Source organism: Tamandua tetradactyla, chromosome 21 (genome assembly GCF_023851605.1).
Source record: "Tamandua tetradactyla isolate mTamTet1 chromosome 21, mTamTet1.pri, whole genome shotgun sequence".
Classification (NCBI taxonomy): Eukaryota; Metazoa; Chordata; class Mammalia; order Pilosa; family Myrmecophagidae; genus Tamandua; species Tamandua tetradactyla.
The window spans coordinates 21,553,744-21,572,682 of NC_135347.1; positions in this window are offsets into that span (position 1 = coordinate 21,553,744).

Below are 18,939 nucleotides of genomic sequence, written 5' to 3' on the forward strand. Positions count from 1 at the left end.
AAAGAAGACAGGATTTATGAGTAAAAGATCACCGATGTTTTTAAAAGATCTGTCTAAAGACCATGAGTAATTTTTGGCACAGCTGGAACACTCACTGAAATGCTTCACAGATCAACTCTTGTGTCCCTACAAGGTGGGGTGGATTGGTTCACATCCAGATCAAAGACTCACTGACTTTAACATTCCATTTGTAAAAGTATCCAAAAATGTCTATTTTCTGGCTAAGATCCACTGCTTTCTTAAGTCTGTTTACTTTCTCTTCACTTCTAGCAGCTGTCTTTTTCAGGATTTTTTTTTTTACAAAGAAACCATGCTTTATCACTTCACAGAAGCTATGTTATAAGACAACCTCAAACAAAGAAAAAAGCCAGGGCGAGATGTGGGCACTGGGCAGTTAGCTGTGGTCATGTATATATTACCATCTCACTTAAATGAGAGGAATTCATCTCAGCAAAACTGCAAATGTTTCAACATGGACCTTTGGAATCACCCTTGAGTAGCTGAAACTGCTGTCAAATCCAGGAATATTAAGGATTTAATATTCTCAGACTTTTATCATTTGTAGTTGTTTCCGAAAAATGGGCTTTAGATTAAGAAAGACTTGAGTTCAAATCCCAGTACCATTTTAAAACTGTGTTCCCTTGGGTAAATGACATAACCAAAGATTCATTCCTGATCACAAAAGGGAAAAGTTATCCAATTCATAGGGTTTTCGAGAAAATCAAAAGAAATGCATTTTTTTTACCAAAGAAATGATAATGTCTCCATCACCATTCCCATCCCCATAACAATATATCTATACTAATGTAATTTACTCAGAAACTTTTGCTAACAGAAACCATTTCTATTCCCTTGAAGGCTAAAATGTTGAAAGGAAGAAAAAGGACTGCGCATCAGCAAATAATTACAATACCACATGCTATATTATGATAGAAAAATATGTACCTATACATACCTACATACAAATATATTTAACAGTACAAAGAAAGCATCCTCTTGCTTTGTAAAAAATTTCTATCATATATGAATTGAGATAAAGTTTCCTATCTTTTGTCCAACATAACTACTTATTAGTGAATGGGGTAGTGATTTATCAAGTTACTTGTCATTAATATAATTATCTGAGACAACCATTTTTGATTGTTTGTTTACTTCCCATTAATTACTCTACTATTGCCAATTTATCCAATACATAAAAAGTAAAGAAGCATGAGAAAGGGGTTGATACTTAAACAGAATATACAAATCTAGAATAAATTTAGAACTGATGTGAAATGTGACATGACTAGATCTGCAGCATTACTAAATCCACCATATATCACAGACTCTATGCTGAAATAAAAAGGAGTTCTTGAAAATGTTTCCTTTACCCCATTGGGAAATCTTAATGAAAGTTGAAATGATGGTTAACCTGAGGAGCACATAAAAAAAAAAAATACATAGAAACCATGTTACTTCTGAAGAACATAAAACTCAAGAGAAAGTCAGGACAACTACCAGCATGAAGCAAGAGATGGTATAGGTGATAGGACAGCTCTTGATCCACGTACTCTCGGAACTAAATATTAGATGAGTAAAATGCATTTTTCTTCCTAGAATATGAAATTCACAAGAGAGCCTCACCAACAGAGAAGAGAAGCTTGGGAAATCCTCCCAAACTGAAGACTTTCAGAGATGAGAAAGGATACAAATAACATAACTGCTCAACTCCAAAAAGGAAACAAACATACATACAAGAAACAACAGCAAACAGCAAGTTACCAAAGACTAACTTTTCAACTTTGTGGCAAGCAACAGGCTTTGTGATTAAGCCAGGAATGCTGTTTCATTGCACAATCCCCAAGACTCACCGTCAAGAATAAGAATTTCTGCCTATATGTTAATGCTGTAATACAAAATCATCTAGCCTTCATTTTGGACGCAAAGTTCTCTTTAACGACTACAGTGATATGTCCTATTTATATACTCATTAAGGGTATGAGGGAATCAATTAAATTTTTCGATGAAATTTGACTACATTTTATGGAGGTAGTTATATCCTAGTTTCACAAAAGTTTCTGGAAATAGCAATATCAACAGTATTTTAAACTCATTTTTCCTTAGTCTTCACTTCTAACTGTAATTTATGCATGCAGCTTTACTCCCATGTAGGATCAGCGATTTAAAAACAATACCAGGGCGGACTGAGGCGGCGATTCAGGAGGGCAGCTGACCTGGGAGAGCCTTCTGCACCACATGCGGCAGCCCTGGTTGCAGAGGCCGAGGAACTGGGAGACAGAAAGCTGGAGACCCGCGCGGAGGTGCGGAGTGGCGGAGCCCTCTGGAGTGCAATGATGGGAGCCTGGGACTAGGAAATCAGCCAGGCCACGTTCCTTGGGCGCTATACCCTCACTGGTGCAGCCCCGTGACCGGCAACTCATTCCACACCCCACATATCTGAACCCCGTTACCCGCTCCCATTCCCTGAGCTCCAGGCACCCCCCCACCCCACCAGACCCCAGTGCACTACCTGCCTCACATCCCCACTCCATGTGCAGTCCAACCCATCTACTCTGCATCCCTCCTGACCATTACTTCGCCCTCCCTATTCCATGCAGGCTGTTGCCAGTGAGTAAAGGCTGTGGGCACTAACCTCCATTCCTAGGCTACCCCTGTCCGCTCCCCCACTCCCCGCACAGCCTCATTCCACCCCGCCTGAGCTGTGCATCAGTTTACAGCATTCCCAGGCCCACACGTGTGCAGGGCCCCCAATCATGTCATTCAGCTCTGGGAACTGCATTTTACATCAGTCCTAGAACCACGCATGTGCACGGCCCTCAGCCCTGCTTCCCAGCTCTGAGAAAATGCTGACCTGCGCAGCCAGATCACATCTACCCCCAGTCCATGAAGGCGTAACACCGACCTGCTGCCAAAGCTCTAGCAGGCGCACAAAGGGCCCCTGTGTCTTAGACCAGTGCACACCAGGGCTATGCCCCGCCGACCAGTGCACCCACACAGCTATATCCTCCCTGGCCACTGGGTGCCCACATTCACAAGTATCAGCATAACATCCCAAACCTGCCCCTATACCTGCCATGAAACAAATCACCGAACTTAGTGCCCCACCCTGTGCCCTGTTCCCTGTTGTACAACCATCCCGCAAACAGAAGGCCTTAGACTATTAAAAGAAATCAATTCCAAAAGTAAATCAATCGAGATATTTACATACCACGAAGACAGCAGAAGATCACAAGCATATCACAATGCAGACAGCTATAGCCCTGCCTAATGACCAAATTCAAACACCAGAGGAGACGCAGACATTGGAACAACTAATCAAAGATGTTCATATAACTCTACTTGATGAAATAAGTGGGATAGCAAATGACATTAAGGAGATCAAGAAGACAGTAGAAGAGCATAAAGAGGAATTTGAAAGAATAAATAGAAAAACAGTGGATATCACAGAGATTAAAGACTCAGTTGACCAGATAAAAAACATACTAGAGGCACACAATACCAGATTTGAAGAGACAGAAGAAAGAATAAGTGATACACAGGACAGGATAATTGAAGACTCAAAACCACAAATGGCAAAAAAGACAGAAAAAAAATCAACGGGAACTAAAGGAAATGACAGACAAAACAAAGCACGGAAATATAAGAAACCCTGGTGTTCCAGAAATAGAAGAGAGGAGTAAAAGGCTAGAAAGAATAGTTCAGGATATAATGGGGGAAATTTTCCCAATCCTCATAAAGGATATAAATATACAAGTCAAAGAAGCACAACAAACTTCAAACAAAATAAATCCAAATAGACCTTCCCCAAGGCACATATTAATAAATCTGTCAAATGTTGAAGAGAAGCAGAAAATCCTGAAAGCAGCAAGAGAAAAACAAGATACTACATACAAGGGAAATCAAACAAGACTAAGTTCAGACTACTCAACTAGCACCCTAGAGGAGAGAAGGCAGTGGTATGATATATTCAAGATCCTGAAAGACAAAGACTTTCAGCCAAGAATTCTGTACCCAGCCAAACTGTCCTTCAAAATTAAGGGAAACATTAAAGTTTCTAAAGACAAAGGAGTTCTAAAAGAATTTGTCAACAAGAGACCGGCCCTACCCCTCTGCATGGGACCTGGCTCCCAGGGGTGTGGACCTTCCTGGCAGCATGAGACAGAAATCCTAGAGTGAGCTGGAACTTAGCATCGAGGGATTGAGAAAATTTTCTCAATCAAAAGAGGGAAGAGCGAAATGAGACAAAATAAAGTGTCAATGGCTGAGAGATTCCAAACAGAGTGGAGAGGTTATTCTGGAGGTTATTGTTATATATTAAGTAGATATCACCTGTTTAGTTAGGGTGTGGTGGAGAGGCTGGAGGGAAGTGCCTGAGGATGTGGAGCTGTGCTCTGGTGGATGTTTCTTGAAGATAATTGGGTGATGATATGGCTGTGGCAGTGTGACTGTGTGGTTGTGAGAGCCGTGTGTCTGATGTTCCTTTTGTCTACCTTATCGACAGACAAGTAAAACATATGGATTAGAAATGAATGAATAATGGAGGGAACAAATGTTAGAATACATTTAGTGGATTGAAATGCTGGCAATCAGTGAGTAGGAGGGGTAAGGGGTATGATATGTATGGATTTTTTTCTGTTTTCTTTTTGTTGCTTTTTTTGAGTTGATACAGATGTTCTAAGAAATGATCATGATGATGAATATACAACTATGTGATGATAGCGTGAGTTATTGATTATATAACAAGAATGGAATGATCAATGATAAGAATGTTTGTGTTTGTATGTGGTTATGTATCATAAATTAAAAACAAAAATAAAAAAATAATAATAATAAAGAAAGAAAAAAAAAGGGACTGGACCTGCAAGACATACTAAATGGAGTTCTGATGGCAGAAAAGAAAAGACAGGAGAGGGAGGTCTGGAGGAGGACACAGAATTGAAGAGTACCACTAAGGGTAATTTAAAGAATATATAGATCTGACAAATAAAATTAAAAAGACAAGATGATGGAATCAAGAAACAGATTTCCAGTAATAACTTTGAATGTTAATGGAATAAACATACCAATTAAAAGATACAGATTGGCAGAATGGATTAACAAACATAATCCAACTATATGCTGCTGAAACAAGACTCATCTTACTCATAAGGATACAAATCGATTGAAAGTGAAAGAATAAAAAAATATTTTCCAGGCAAGTTGTTTCCAAAAGAAAGCAAGAGTAGCTATACTAATACAGGACAAAATAGACTTTAAATGTAAAGACATCATAAGAGACAAAAGGGACACTATATATTAATTAAACGGTGAATTCACCAAGAAGGTAGAATAATCATAAAGGTACATGCTTCCAATCAAGGAGCTCCAAAGTGCACTCCTTGAGACAGATATTGGCAAAACTGAAGGGGGTGATAGATGTTTTAACAATAATAGTAGGAGGCTTCAATACACCACTCTCCTGTATAGGCAGAACAACAGACAGAAAATCGACAAAGAAATAGAGAAGTTAAATAACTTGATAAATGAATTAGACCAAATAGACATACACAGGTCATTGCACCCCAAAGCACAAGGTTATACATTCTTCTCTAGGCTCATGGAACGTTCTCCAGGACAGACCATATGCTGGGGCATAAAACAGGTCTTTATAAATTTAAAAACACTGAAATTATTCAAAGCACTTTCTCTGATCACAACGGGATGAAGCTGGAACTCAATAACTACCAAAGAATGAGAACACTCACAAATAAATGGAGATTAAATAACATACTCTTAAACAACCAGTGGATCAAAGAAGAAATTGTTAGAGAAATCTGGAGATGACTGAAAATGAGAACACAACTTATTAAAACCATTGGGATGTGGCAAAGGCTGTGCTGAGAGGGAAATTTATTGTCCTAAATGCCTATATTAAAAAACAAGAGTGAAAAATCAAGGGCTTAACAGTACACATGGACAAACTTGAGAAAAAAACAGAACACTAAACCCAAAGTAAATAGTAGAAGAGAAAAAACAAAGATTAAAGCAGAGATAAATGAATGGGAGAACATAAGAACAATAGAATCAATAAAACCAAAAATTCGTTCTTTGAGAAAATCAATAAAATTCATGGGCCATTAGCAAGATTGATGAAGAAAAAATGAGAGAGGATGCAAATAAACAAAATCAGAAATGAGAAGGGGTGCATTATCACAGACCCTGAAGAAATAAAAGAAAACATAAGAGAATACTATGAACAACTAATCACCAATAAACTAGATAACTCAGATGAAATGAACAAATTCCTGGAGACACACAAACAAGTTACACTGACTCAGGAAGAAATAGAAGATCTCAACAAACCAATCACAAGTAAACAGATTCAATCAGTCATCAAAAATCTTCCTAAAAAGAAAAATCCAGAGCCAAATGGCTTCACAGGGGAATTTTATCAAACATTCCAAAAAGAACTAACACCAATTCTGCTCACTTTTCCAAAAAAAACTGAAGAAAAAGGAATTCTACCTAACTCATTTTATGAAGCTAATATAATTTTAATGCCAAAACTGGGTAAAGATGCTATAAGAAAGGAAAACTAAAGGCCAATCTCCCTAATGAATACAGATGCAAAAATTCTCAATAAAATATTAACAAATTGAATCCAATAGCACATTAAAAGAATTATACACCATGACCAAGAGGAGTTTATACCAGGAGTGCAAGGATGGTTCAACACAAGAAAATCAATAAATGTAAAACATTATTACACATTAACAAATCGAAAGAGAAAAATCATATGATCATCTTGATTGATGTTGAAAAAGCATTCAACAAAATTCAGCATCTTTTTCTGATAAAAACATTCCAAAAAATAAGAATCAAAGGTAACTACCTCAGTATGAATAATGAAAAACTAACAGCCAGCATCATACTCAATGGAGAGAAACTGAAAGCTTTCCCCCTAAGATCACATACAAGACAAGGATACCCACTGTCACCACTATTATTCAACATTGTGCTAGAAGTTCTAGCTAGAACAATTAGGCAGGACAAAGAAATAAAAAGCATTCAAATTGGAAAGGAAGAAGTAAAACTCTCCTTATCTGCAGATGATATGATACTATACTTGGAAGATCCTGAGAAATCTATAGCAAAGTTACCTGAGCTAATAAACAAATTCAGCAAGGTGGCGGGATACAAAATTAATGTGCAAAAATCAGTAACATTTCTATACACAAGCAATGACCTAACTGAGGAGTCAGTTAAGGAAAAATTTCTATTCAAAACATCAACTAAAAGAATAAGTTATCAAGAAAGAACTTAACTAGAGTTGTAAGGATTTCTACACAGAAAACTACAGAACATTGCTAAAAGAAATCACTGAAGATCTAAATAAGTGGAAGGACATTCCCTGCTCATGAATAGGAAGGTTAAATGTATTTAAGACGTCAATTTTACTCAAATTGATCTACAGATTCAACTCAGAAAAGAGTTAAAAGAGGTTTAGACTTCCTATTTGGCAAGGGTATGTTTATTGGTTTTCTTCCTCCTGGGAACAATGAAATTATCTAAAATTGAGAAGGTTAATGGACTGTGGACTTTGGGTCCTCTACATGATGCCCGATGAATGCAGGTGGCTGAAGGATGCACTCACAGAGAAATAGACTGGTGAACGATGGTGTATACTTATGAACGAAGTTTGTGCTGTTACAAAAAGGAACAAAGTCATGAGGCATGCAACAATGTGAACGAACATGTGAGACATTTGGTGAGAAAAAATAAGCCAGAAACAAAAGAACAACAATATTATGGTCACCTTTAGAAAATGCTTATAAGAAAACAGGGGTCTAGATTGTAACCTTTTAGAGCAGACACATTAAGTCCAGAGTGGTGATTATTATTTCTGGATTTTGAGAAGCTGTTTTATATATATAACCTGATATTTTGAGATAAGAATGAAGCTGAACAGGTTGGGGTTAAAGAAATTCAGAACATAGTGCCTATATTTTAGAGCCACACATACCCTTTGAGACCAGTGGAAGAAAAATTTATTTGATCTGGAACTGGAATCTTCTGCAGTACATAAACCAATTCAACCTATTTGTAGAGCTCATTTGAACATTTGAAACACAGGGAGCCCAGTATAAGAAAGAGGTCCTTTAATCCTGTATAGATTATTGTAATGCCTGGATACATCTTAGAATATATTAAGCAGATAATCAAAAAGTATGGGCAAAGTTCCCTGAGGGAGAGGAGAAAGAATATGGAACTATTAAACCTTACCATCAGGGAATCCCAACACTGTGTCAAACTTTACGGACACCCAAATCAATAGGCCATGCCCTCATTCACGAGGCTTACACTTGTGAAGGTTATGTATGTAGCAGAGAAGCTTAGACTACCTAATGGCATGCCTAAGAGCTTCTTTTGGAGGACCTCTTTTGTTGCTCAGATGTGGCCTCAGTCTCTCTAAGCCTGACTTTGCAAGTGAAACCATCGCCCTTCCCCCTACGTGGGACTTGACATCCAGGGATGAAAGTCTCCCTGGCGATGTAGGAGATGACTCCCAGGGATGAATCCAGACCTGGCACCGTGGGATCAACAATTCCATCCTGACCAAATGGGGGAAAAGAAGTGTGATTAATAAAGTCCCAGTGGCAGAGAGAGTTCAAATAGAGGCGAGAGGTACTCTGGAGGTTGGTCTTATGTAAGCTCCCATTAGACATTGCTACCTATCATAACTTGCCGACCCCCAACTGGGACCATTCCAGCCAATCCTAAAGAACACCTGGGCAATTTATAAGATTTCACAAGGGTTCCAGGCACTAGAGTAACTTTCCAGAAACCTACAATCTCCAGATGGGTCCCTGGTCCAGATAAGATCTGAAACCTAGTCCAGCCTCTCCAGAACATCAGATAGTTCCATCTCCCTACCCCCTATTAGTAACAGACCCTTCCAATATCAAAAATTTAGAATTGTCACAGCCCAAACAACTCTAAAGAGAGGTATGGAAAGATCAAAGGTGATGGTGGAGTTACACATAGAAGACAGCATTTAAAAAATGAATATGAATGCTGAATCATTAAATTGATATCTAAGTCTCCAGTATTTTAGAGCAGCTAGACGTAAAAACCTAAAAATGTGAAATTGTAACCCACATCAAACTCTGAAATATGTTCTACAATTAATTGTGGTGCTGTGCTTGGAAATTTACAGCTTCTTTGTATATATGTTATTTTTTACAAAATAAAAAAGGAAAAAAAGTCAATCGTGATGATAAAAAACATTTAAGCCCTCTAGCCTCCTATATTCTGGAGCAGCTAGAAGGAAAAATATGGAGAGGATTGTATAGTAGCCCATGACAAACTCTGGGATCTGTCCTATAACCACTTGTTGAAGACTACTTTGAAAAACATTGCTTTTTTATTTCTTTGCTTTGTATATATGTTATGCCACACAATAAAAAGTTAAAAAAAATAACAAAAATAAAAACAATCTCATTCACAGCAGATCTATTTATGACTGAATGAATGTAAAGAGAATTCTTATGTATTAAACAAGCCTAGCATATAAAAATTTATTTCAAAATGCTAAGGCTTATTATCAAAAGAATAAAAGTTTCCCTTCCTCCAAAATCTTTTAGTCCTCCTATGGAAATAGTTTCTCTGCAAGTAAAATAATTTATACTGGAAAAAAGACTTCAGTTTTTCTATATATAATTAGTATTATTTTACTTACAAGACAGTCCATGGTGCTGTTGTTATTTTTAAAATTTTTATGAGCAGTTATTCTTTTCATTGTAAGACTCTTCATTACCAATTACATAAATTAGCTTAAAAATCTTTTCTTCTATAGCATTACATGATGAGTTAGAAAAAGTGCCGAGACATTCATATCAGGAAAACTGGCAATAATATTAGATGTCAACTGTAGTAGCATAAAATGTCTCAAGTATCCATTACTCATAACAGTTATACTCATTTTTTATGACTCACTTTCTTCAATAAATCATAGTAGACTCAAGTTTTATCCCTATAATGATGTCAATCCCAAACACTTGCATTCTGATACAGTTTCTTGAGTGGAAGAGGAATACAGAATTACAGTTAACATACTAGAAAACTGCACATTGGAATACGTCACGCATGTGAATATCTTGTACTTGGATGAAAAAATATTGAAAGTCACTGATTTAGATCACAAAATCTTTGTTTTATTGTTGGATAAGACAATAAGGATTATCTAATTCAACTTCTAACTCTTTACTCAGTTCAGTGCTTGTGTCACTACACTCAATGACTAGACTAGTCTATACATTTAAACCTGTGTTCTTCACAACTTACAACATTATGCTTTAAAAAACACACATCCTGAAATAGGAATATTTGTAAGATATTACTCAAAAAAAAAAAACAAACTCATATACAACAACAGCAGGACACATTACTGAATTTGAAAATAACGTTTAAAGTTTTAAACAGATTCAGTAAAGATAATTCAAGATGGGGGAAGGAGGTAGAGATTGAGGAACATTTAGCTTTTCTATACCACTTTTAAGCAAATGTTTGTAGTTTAAATGAAAGGAATTTGGGGCAATAATCCAACAACAGATGACAATCTAAGGTGAAAGAAAAATAATTCAGGAATCCAGACAAATTGGAAATACTTAAGGGTGAACTATCATTTGAAGTGTATTTCAGATTTTCTCAACTGAGATACAGTAATTTAAAAACTACAAAAGACCTCATAATCTGAAATATTTCTAAATAATTATTTTGTTTGTAAAAATGCAAATGTCATTCCATTTAAATAAATTTGATGTATATTACTTTAATTTCCCATAACTTGAAATTCAGGTACTTTGAAGATGGTAGAATAAACATATTAGTACCAGGAAAGATAACATTAAAATTATCATGTAAGAAACTGAATTTGGAAGTTGAGCACTTCCTAAATTCAAGCACGATTCTAGGAATTTTACCTAGATGGTCTCATTATTCCTCATAACAACATTGTGAAGTAATTTTATCATCCCAATTGTACAAAAGAAAAAACTAAGATTTAGAGATTAAGTAACTTGCCCAAGATCCCACAGAAGAGGAAACCCAAATTATCCGACTTGAAAATAAAAGGATCTTCTTTCACTGCACCCTATGACTTAGCAAGAAATACCTACATTCAAATCTTAAAGTCTTTTAATTAATATCAACTAAAGGATACAATATATGCTTATAATGAGTGGTGATGACCTATTATCTGAAAATTTGCTATACTTCAATAATTATATTTCAATATTTAAGAAATTTAAGTCATACAGGACATTAAATTAAATTATATAATATCACAAAAATGGAGAAATCTGAAAACCTTTGTAGAAAGACATTAAATAAATTTCATCTTACCTAGATATTCTGAATTCCAAAGAAAAAACTTGAGAGGCCCCTTATTTCATCATCTAAGTAACCAGGATTGTATTTATACTTGTGGAGTAAGAAAGAAAAAAGTGAATAACTAATGGGGTTAGATTCCTTTGTCCTGACTCTAATTTGTCCTCTATTTAGTCTGTGGTGTGGCCCTTGGCCCCACCTCAGATCTCAAAGACTGTCTTCTAGTTTTATGTAACCAAGTCTCAAATTCAGGAACTCTTGCAACTTCAGATGCATGTACAGATACACTGAAATTAAAACCATAAAAACTCAATAATTGGTAAAATGCTAAAAGAGAAGTCAGGTTTTGGATATTTTCCAAAACATTAACTATAGGGTAATTAGTAACATTTTTCCTTCTCCACGGTTTTTTTAAATGATTTAAATGCATTTAACTTTTATAATCAAAATAAAAATTGGAAAGGGAAGAAGAAAGGAAGAGAGAGAGGTCTGTGAAAGCGGGAGGAGGGAAAAGCCGGAATTTTGATGAAAAAAATCTAAACATTTTATTCTTTGCAAATTAGCTGAATCCTCAAAGATGTGGAGCTACCACTAAAGTTCAAAAACTATGGCCTACTTGTTCCCTTTGATCTCTCAACAGTACAATAGGTAAACCAAATGTATGTATTCCAAAAACAAATGAGATATGAAACAACAATGTGGCAATCCAGAGAACTATAAATACTAATATACAGTTCTTAATCTCAATATTTAAGAAATTATGTAAAAGTATGAAAACCATTTAGAGTAAAACTGAAAAGCAAAATTCAAATGATTAATGAAGAGTGCAGGAATTTCCTAAGTATGGAACTATTACAAATATAATACAAATGCATCAATTTGTACCCATTTCTACTTCATTACAAATCAAAGTTCTATATTAAAATATTAATGATTACCATGAATGAAATAACACCCAAGATAGTTTTAAGTCCTATCAAAATACAGACTTAAATCTCTCTAGATCGAAGACAATTACTTCAGTCTCCATGAAATAGTTCTCTTAAAATGCATTCACATTTTTAAGCTTTTTTCTATTATATAAATACATTTTTATTCCAAAACAAATATATATAACATTTATCCAATTTATTTGTACCAAAACATTGCTAATTTGATACTACCTTGGACTTCTCTTCAAAAGAATATACTCATATACTAAAAATGATCATGGTGAAGAATACACAACTGATGATAATGTGAGCCATTGATTGTATATGGTTATAGTGTACATGTGTGGATATTTCTCAATAAAAAATCTTTTATAAAAAGAAAACACTCATTTAAACAATTAAGTACAAACTATAATCTATTAACACAGGAGCCCAATTTTAAAACAAAACTTTTATTTATATAACAATTAGATTTCCTTTTTTTCTATTCCTAAAATGCAACTTATTCATCTGAGCCTTGATTTACAAAGAATTTGACTTCTTGCTCACTCATAAGATTACTTTGTAATAGCTCATGGAGTTAAATTTAATTTTCATAAGCAATATTTCCATCTAGAAATGGAAATAAGTACCTTACAATATTTTAATATTAAATACACTGGTTTTTCAAAGGTGGTCATTTAAGTTTCTCTGTTTCGTAATATTTACTCTGTAATTGCTGTCCTGAAAACATTATTGCTGTCCAGGTAGTGGCTAGTCATTGCACAAATGAACTTTTCTGCATGTTTGAAATTTTTCATAATAAAATACTAGGGGAAAAGTGGCAAATCTGAAATGTTCACAGACCAGAGTTCTAGCTATGTAACAGTTGACCATGAAATGAAAATGATTCGTCTAACAAAAGTCTGAATTATATTTCTTCTAAACTGTTGACATCAAGTTTCTTTCTTTTTTTTTTTTTGCATGGACAGGCACTGGGAATCGAACTCGGGTCTGGAGAACTCTGCCTGCTGAGCCACCATGGCCTGCCCATCATTATTAACTTTTGAAGTAGTGTAGAAGTTGCATTAACTGGACACTTAAGAATTTCAGATGCTGTATATTTAATGCTGCCAACCATCAGTGCAAAAGAGAAACATCTTCACCAAAGGTCTTCTAAGGAAGAACACACCGAAAAAGTTTGCAAGTATGTCTCTGTACTCTCTTGCATACTCCCAAAACCTTTGGAAGCATATTTACCTTGGCTAAAAAATACCAGCAGAAATGATTTCCTGGATTACAAAAGATTCACTCAACCCTCCTTTGCACTCTTCACATTGACAAACGTGTGGCTCTTTCATAAATAAAATCTCCCCTAAATCCCATAGGTATATCAGGACTACAACTCCACACTACAAAAATAATTATATTTAGCAAATAGTTTGCTTTAATCCCGTCCCCATCCCAGAGGGTGAACAGTATTTCCTCGTCTGTAATCACTAAAACGGTTTTGATCTATTTTGATCTATGATTTTAGCCTTGTAATACACGGTGACTCCATTCGAGAAACTTCTTTATCTTAAAATATCTGGAGAAGGGGAAAATGGGACTTCACTTTTAGAGCAATTTACATCAAAATTATGTTGAGACTACCAGGAATATATGCAGCTTCTGAGTCAATCACGAAGATAAAAACTTGATTTTTTAAAATCATAAGGTATAAAAAACGAAAACGAAAGGCTACCAATCTTAACAAATTATTAGATCTTTGGATGGCACGGCATTGGATATCAAAAATCACAAATGCACAAAGTAAAAAGCCACACATCCCAGTAAAACTCTTTTAATAGGTGCACCAAGTACCCAGGCCCTACCAGCACCTGCCTAAATAACGTGTTTCAGAAAGATCACCCTAAAAGAGACTCCTAAGCCGAAAAGGTGGCCTGAAGGAGCCTCCAAACGGCAAACAACGACACAGGGCAAAGAGAAAACTGAGCAGAAATTGAGCCCCCAGTTCCCGCACTTGCTGCACGCGAGTCTACCTGCTGATTAGAGTGGGGAAAGGAGGTGGGTGGTGAAAGCAGGAGGTGGAGAAACTGGCACAGGGGAAAAGGACTGGGGAAGGACTGCAGGTGTCACAGAAAACTACAGGATCCCCAAAATGGGAATTGGGGAATACCACCGGGTTGCGGGTGCTGGCACCGCGGGTACATGACGCCGGGGACAGCAGCGCGCAGAGAGAAAGCGATGTGGGAGTGATGGGCGGCTGTCTGCAGTCCCTCTACACCACCCCACGGCGCCGAGACCCCCGTTTATGAGGGGGCGGGGCCAACCCACGCGCCACCGCCCGTTCGCGCCGGCACCCGCCCCCTCAGCCTCCTGGTCCGGGGTGGGTGGGACTGGCCGGCCTCGCGGGGCTGGGTGGGCAGCGCGGCCCAAGCCCCAACCAGGAATGTTCCGCTGCGGGCAGGAGGATTGGCTGGCAGCCCGCAGCCCGGGGCGTGGGGGGGTTGGGGTGGGAATGGCTGAAAGCGTAGGAAGAGCCATCGGCTCAGCGGCCGCTGCTAGGGCCAAATCGGGCGCCCCCCTGCGGGCAGCGGGTGTTGCCCCCGCTCTCGGCTTGCCCTCCCTCCCCTTCTCCCCCTCCCCCGGCGTTGCCCGGGGCAACAGCGCCTGCAACCAGCGGCGCAGAACGTACCTACCTAGAACCTGACAAGCAGGAGCCCCTCAGACACGGGAGCCAGTCGCCACCCCGCGTCACGGGGGCCACCCCAACCAATAGGCGCCGCTGTCACAAACCTCCGCAGCCAACCCCGCTGCACTCCGGTCTCCGGGCACCCTCAAGGCCACAGCCAATGGGCGCGGGATGAAGGCGGGCGCTGCCGCCTGGCCCCCAACCCCCCCCCTTCTCCACCTCCGTCACCTCCCAGGAGGCGGGGCGCGGCCGATTGTCCCGGACCCCTGAGGGGGAGGAACCTGGACCGGAGGCCGGGTGGGCACGCGCGGATCCGCGGCCGCCCCGCTCTGTGAGAGCCAGCATAGAGTCGTGGCTGCCGCCCTCTGGGCCCCATCCCGGGTTCGGGTGGGGTCCCGAAGTCCGCTAGGTCGCGTTCCTCCCCCAGCCTCTGTAACCCGCTCCTCTCTCGCCAGAGTCCGGGGCTGCCAGAGTGGGAGTAAGGGCGGGAAGGGGCTGGAGGCGGGCGGCGGCGTCACAGGAAACTTTGGGAAGCCCTGGCCGCGGCCGGGAAGTGGCCGGGCCGGGGGTGATAAACTGGGGCCGCCTGGAAGGGAGTACGGCGTGTCCGCAGCCCGAAAGGAATTCGGAGGGTGGGGGCGGAGGCGTGATTAAAATGTTCAGTGTGCCTGCGGGGTGTTGGGTGAGGCTGGGAGCTGAAATCTCTGGGAAGGAAACTGCTTTGGGGCCTCGGGCACCTCCACCCCTAAATGTGCACTTTTCACCCTCATAATCGGTCACTTTTTCCTATACGTTCCTATATGGAACTTGATTTCTTTAGATTGATTTTGTGCCTTTTCAGTGGACTCTGAAGTCTCGTAAAGGAAGGAACTGTATCTAATTCCTTATTCCCAGTGCCTGGGACCTTATTTTTAAAAAGTTAGACGCTCAGTGCTGGAATTGTGGTGGATGCTGTTAAAAAAGGGTACAGCATCCTTGTGAGTGGTCCTTGAAGAGTGTAGCATTCAGGAAGACCCCAGACTGGTTTGTATTCCTATGAAGGCTGTTTCTGAAGCATTCCTTCACCAAAGTAATTTGGGGGAAATGAGTATTAGAACTAAACAAAGATAACCAGGTGATCTGTAACAGTATGAGACATTATTAGTCACTGTTCGAGGGTGTGACCCTCCCAAGTTCCTGTAAGCAGGCTTTTTAAGGCATTGTATCTTGTACATGGGTTAAACCACATTCTTTGCCTGGAGCAAATCTCAAGTCAACCTCCCTTCACTCTCTCCATCAAAAACTTTTGAATTCTATGCAACCAAAAAGGAGTGGTGAATATTTTTTCTAAACAGGGTTATTTATTTGACCACCGTGAACAGCCCTAAACAGAAAAACATTTTAAGTTGGACTTACCTTCTGTTTCAAATTTTTTTTTAAATATTGAGGCTAAGAAGTTAAAGAAGGTAATAACTTTTTAATTAGTTCTCTGTGATTTCACATAACCTTATAGCTGAACTACAAATACATTTTAATAGAATCAGAAATTTAATAAAGTTAATGTTTGATATGTATTTTCTAATTACTGTTAACTGTGCAAGCTAAGCATGTGAGTAAACCTCTTAATGTAGAAAAGAAATTAATTTTCTGTAAATATTAAATATGGTGTACATGTCATGTCAATATGAATGAAATGAATGAATGTTTGTGGATTAAATGGTTAGGTAAAGCCAAAATACAACTTTGGGGATTGAATCACCAAAGCATACCTTTCCAAGAACCTTAGAATTTCCCCACTTGTATATATAAGGAATCTAGAAAGATGTGGTTGGTGAATTAGCTAATTAAGTATTTGCAGGTAGTAGCTTTGAATAAAGATATAGTGAAAATAGAACTGTTTGATAATACCTTGTGCATGTGTTTTGTTTTGTTTTAAGGAACCAAAATCTTTGCAAACAGAACTTTTCCAGTTCCTCAATAATTATTCTCTCAATTCAATCTTACCTTTTCATTCAAGAAATTTAAAAACTGACTACCATGTGCCAGACATTGTACTAAGAAATGCAATTTTGAATGAATGTACTTGAAGGAAGTACATGTGGCATATATCTATGCCATGTTTTTGAAACTGTAAAACTATTGTAGCAAATCCTGTTTAAAATGTTTGCATTTGTTAAAATTATCACTTTGCAATGAAATGTATTTAGCCAACACTTTTTCACTTGATTTCAAATATACTGTGTAACTTTACATCTTGTAAATGTGGGGAGAAATGGAAGAATGAAGGAAGATAGATGTCTAGATGATCCATGGGTTTCAATTAAAAATACCATTCCCCACAGGGCATAGAGGAATATGGATCTCAATGGAGATTGTTAGCATGTGATTTAAGAGATCTGTCTTCCATCATTAAGATTTAGATCTATACCAGGTACTACCTTGGCCTTTGAAATGCCACAGTTACTACCCAGCTATAAAGAAATATGTCTTTAGTATATATTCCATTTCCCCAAATACCAATTTTTGTCTGTTCTAGTAAGGTCATTACCTGGACAAATGAATATAATAATGTCAACATCAAACCTTAGGCAAGAAGTAAAAAGAAATTGAAAAAATTGCTTGTTTCTGGTAGCATCACCCATCTCTCACCCCTTGTCTCCTCAGTGTCCTATTTTCCAGTTGAAAAGTTTCTCATAGACTTCAAGGGGGATTTTTTGCTGTGTGCCATCCCTCCCTCTTTTTTTTAAATCTATGTCTCGTCCTTCTTCCTCCTTTCTCCTAGTTCCTTTGCTTTCTGGCCCCCTACTGTCTCTAATCCACAACTCATACCTAACCCCTTGCACATACCAAACCTAAAATGGAAATAGTGATGAGGCATGCATTTTGGAAGTCATACCTATATGACTAAATGATGCAGTATCTATTTCCAGAGAATACAAATGTCTTTGACTTTGAAAATTGTGCTCTTGAATGAATACAGTACTTTACTAGAGGTCACATTTGGGTGAAATGGACTTTAGGTCTTTTGTGTTAGCTTTTCAAATTTCAAATTTTCAGAATGCCTTCATGATTTCCTTTACTTTACAAATCTGTGTGAGAGAAGGAAAGAAAATGAAGTAGAGTTAGAGAAGAAAACTATTCAACTTTCAAACCAGATGTCAAATTTATTAACACCATGTCAAAGCTGTCCTCCCTAGCCAAAAGTTGGCTTTCCTCCTAGCACTCCAATATTGATTGCCTTGCTTCCCTAACCCTCCTGCTTTCCATTGAACAATACTACCAACACCCTCCATCTAGCCTTGACCTCTCCAAAATGCCCCCTGATCACTCAAGATTTGTCCAATTTTAAGCCACCCTTTCTTAGAACTTACCTATTCTTTCCCTCATTTCATTATTCCTGGTTCATTTTGCCTTCAAAAATAAATGTGTATCAATTGGAGAATGTTGCAGTAATGATTTCCAAGAGTGGGTGAATGGACTGCATTTTCAAAATGCAGACTCCCAGATACACTACCAAAAGATTCTGATTCAGAAGGTCTAAGGAAAGTTCCGAAAATCTGTATTTTTGTAGTGAGATGTGTGAATCTGGCCAACATGGTGGATTGAACACAGGTACTCATCTCTGCTCCCTCCCCAAACTGCTTGGCAAGGCCTAAACAAAGTTTCATATGGCCAGGAATTTCTGAGGGCACAAATGTGAAGAAAAGTTCAAAACTACAGGATTGATTGAAAGTCTGCATAAGGAGTAGTTATATAACTTGGATCATTTCCTTAACCAAGCAGCCAGGCAAAACACTACTCACCTCAATCAGACAGAGTAAGGTTGAACTAAAAATGCTCTTCTCTTGAAGATGTTCAGACACTTGAAAATACATGTGAGATGCCCTTACTAAAAATTGGGGTGGAGGCAGTGAATGAAAGTCTGGACACTGCATTATGAGACTTCCTCTCCCACTCAGCTCCATAATGCTGTCTTCTAGATATAAA